This window comes from Lacerta agilis, chromosome 14 (assembly GCF_009819535.1).
Source record: "Lacerta agilis isolate rLacAgi1 chromosome 14, rLacAgi1.pri, whole genome shotgun sequence".
In the NCBI taxonomy this organism is placed as follows: Eukaryota; Metazoa; Chordata; class Lepidosauria; order Squamata; family Lacertidae; genus Lacerta; species Lacerta agilis.
This window is the reverse complement of record NC_046325.1, coordinates 40,848,870-40,852,672: the sequence shown is the minus strand read 5'-3', so window position 1 is coordinate 40,852,672 and position 3,803 is coordinate 40,848,870.

Genomic DNA, 3,803 nt, shown 5'->3' with positions numbered 1-3,803 from the left:
AAGTACACCACTATATCAGCGTTGGGAAATTTTACACAATCTTGTCCCTTTACTCAGGATGCATTTTCTTCTCTTTTAGTGATAGGTATGTGGCCACGCTACGCTCTTAGGGTGTGAAACCAGCGTTGGAAATTCGCCAGGCGCATTTTGCTCCTGGCTATCGGCCCCTTGTGACCAAGTGAAGATGTGCGGGTGCCAGGATGTCGTTGCCTGATGTCTCCACCATCTGGGGATCCTTGGACCTCGACTGTTTTTGCACACTTAATCCCACACCCTGTCTAGCCGTTATATTTTATCTGCCTAATCAGAATGAATTTCAGGAACCAAAAAGTTTTGTTGAAAAATACGGCTTTCAAGCTGCCTGGACCCAAAATGGCGACCGGACATTCCGTTTTGGTGCCTATAACTCTGGTTTAAGGAACGATTTGATGCCTGGCGTATATATCTGAGTTTCTAACACTGTGTGAGACTGAACATTTCCTCGCAAGCGCCTGCTAACTAAACCACAAGGAACATGTGCTGTGAAGGAATATTACCAGTGCCAATAATCAGGCACCAGACTAGGCATTAGAGACTTCACCAGGCCCAGCCCTAGAATATGAGAAGCAAGTACAGTGGTACCTCAGGTTAAGAATTTACGGTAATTCATTCTGGAGGTGCATTCTTAACCTGAAACTGTTCTTAACCTGAAGCACCACTTTAGCTAATGGGACTTCCTGCTGCCGTTGTGCCGCCGCCCAATTTCTGTTCTCATCCTGAAGCAAAGTTCTTAACCTGAGGTACTATTTCTGGGTTAGCGGAGTCTGTAACCTGAAGCGTCTGTAACCTGAAGCGTCTGTAACCCGAGGTACCACTGCACATGAAAACAGACAGAGGTCTATTTGGTGCACAACAGTGGCTGTTCTTCATAATCTCTCCCTTTCATTCTTTATTCGTTGCTTCATAAAGCACATTCTCCGAGGGACAAGACACATTTGCATCAGGTGGGGAGAACGACCTGAAAGTAAGAGGGTGCGATTTCTAGGCAAAACATGAACTCTGGCACCTCTTGTACTGGCTGCTCTCACAATAATTGCTTTGAGCAATGTTTAAATTGCAAACCTAAAACCAGTTCCCAGCCAGTTCGGCTGCTGTGGCTTTTGTCCAGGAAGGTAACAGATGAATTCTCATTTAGTAGGCCAAGCAGTCACCTGTACCCAAGGGCTTGATCAGACACAGGACTTCAGACACAGGATGTGTTTTGAGTGCCAGAATTTAGTTCTTGAATGTGAAAACACCCAACAAGGCAGAAGACTAGCAGAGTGACTTTCTCTTCAACTCTGAGTAATCTGAGCTGCTTCTCCTTCCTCTGCCCAAGGCGGATCCAAGGGCAACCCACACATTACATGGCAGTCCTGCAAGTTTGTTATCCTGACTTTTAATTTTTTTTACTTCTAAGTTTCAAATGCTTTCTTTTAGTGGGGTGGAAGGAGAAATATATTTGACTGGATTGGTGCTGTGGGTGCTTGATTTTCCTTCCTGCTGCTAGTGTTTTCCCAGTCAAAATTCCTTCCCGACTACTGCTTGCCCCAGTAGGGAAGGGTGGCGGCGGGCCTCTGTATTCCCCCAACACAGCCTTGATTTTGCGCCAGAAAACATTACAGGTACCCCCGAAACGCACGAACTCCATCATTTTACTTTAGAAGGTCAAGCGGTGTTGATTAAAAGTTCTGTGCATCAGTCGGTAGAGCATGAGACTCATAATCTCAGGGACACGGGTTCGAGCCCCACACTGGGCAAAAAGATTCTTGCATCGCAGGGAGTTGGACCAGATGACCCCTGTGGTCCTTTTCAACAATTCTGATTCTATGAAAAGCTCCATTCTGGCACTCTGAACATTCATGGGTCTGATAAATTTCCTCAGAAGCTCTGTGCAACTGATGTGTTCAAATGTAGGCATTAAATGCAGGTGAATGGCATGTCCAACTCCCAAGAGACTGTGGTCTACTCACAGTATAAAAATACTGGCTGTGATCTACCCATTGTTATTTACAGCCAAAGTTGTTGAGCTCTGTGATCTACCAGACGTCCAGTGATCTACCGGTAGATCACGATTTACCTGTTGGACATGCCTGAATTAAGCATCTCCTCTTGACAATGTCCACAGCTTATTTCTCCCCCCCACCCCCACCCCCCCCAAAAAACCCAGGCAAAAATTGGAAGTACTTCCAGCTAAAGAGAAAATAGCCCAGAGAGGATTTGTAGGAGAGGATTGGCAAGCATGAGCCCTTCTCACCGATGGATTCCAGCGGGGGGAAAATCCTCCTGCCCCTGTGTTCTCATGTCCACAAATGTGAACTTCCTTGCCAAATTCCAGCCAGAACATTAGCATTAGCATACTCTAGAAACACAGTGCTGCCCCATTGCGTATCGAAGGAAGCCCACACTTAATTCCTCCTCATCCACTAACAAAGGAGCAATCTCTTCCCCAGTGGGCACGTAAAATAAGAACGGAACAAATCTTCACCGTACACACACTCACACACACACGAGCTTGGGATGCCAGACCGTCCGGAAATCTGGTGTTTTCGCCGAGCACGTTTGCCAGGCTAAAAACAGTTGTACTCTTTTCCAGCAGCGTGTCTGAGCCAGTGCCATGTCCCCACCTGCCTCCACCCCGCCCCAGAGACACAACAGCTGCTCCCCAAACGTGTTATCGGTTTGATTTTGTTGACGGGGGTTAGACCCACAAGGGGCAACAACTGCTGGATGCTCTGGTCTGCCTAAATGCTCTGATCTGTGCCCCTAAGCCTATATATGTGGGGTCTGGGTTAAGAGGAACAGATGACAAGAAAAGCACAACACATGTGCATGTCTGGAGCAAAATGCAAAAAGGAGAACTCGCGAATGGTTTTCTTTTTTATCATCACCGGCCACCTTATAGCACCGACAAGGGTATTGATAAATGTTCGGCTGCAATGTTTGCAACCATCACCTCTGGTTATCTTCAAATAAAGATTTGCATGCTCAGAGACCTCCTTAGTTGAGTAGGTTCCAAACCCCGGAGCTAAAAATTGCTTTTGGGGCTGATCTAAACAAAGTCTGAGCAAACAATGTTGATCTGGACCTTTATAAGGCTCATGGAAAACCATCAGCGCAAAAAGCAGGTGGAATTTTACAGTGACTGAAAGCCGCTTCCGTCAAAAGCACAACCCCCCCCTCTCCAAGTCAACGCAGGCAGTCTCTCACACCGGAAGAGGAAACTGGGAGAGTGGCAACCAGTCCTTCATCTCCAAAATGAATTGTGCTTAGCCCCAAGCCTCCCTAGAAGTGACAACCTGGGTGTCCCCGTTCCCAGATGCTGAGGAGCTACCTGTGGGTACCTATCAAGGAAGGGGGAAAGAACTTAATGATGATAATCACTGGGACATGTAAAGGAACTCCAGCATAAGCCTGTCTTCACTACTGAGCAGCCACAACTCATGGGGATGTATCCAGGGGTTTGTGGGTAGAAAACTAAAGGCCCTGAAATGCCCTGAGCTCCAGCCTCTCTTTCTGCAGAGGTTGAAGCATTACCTTCTGTTCCAGGAAAGACTGTCTTTACAAACACCATGCAAGCAGCGTTCGAAACTCCCACTGTTCTAGGCGCATTTTGCGACAGGGAATTTCATTAGCGCGAGCAGTTTCTGAGCTGAGATTAAAACTGCGGAGTGGAAGGAAAGGAGGACCCTTTTCAGCCTCCCCACTTCCAGCTACTCTTTGAAGACTGGAGAAGGGACCCTCTTGAGAATATTAGGGGGGTGGGCAGGGGAAGGACTAGACCA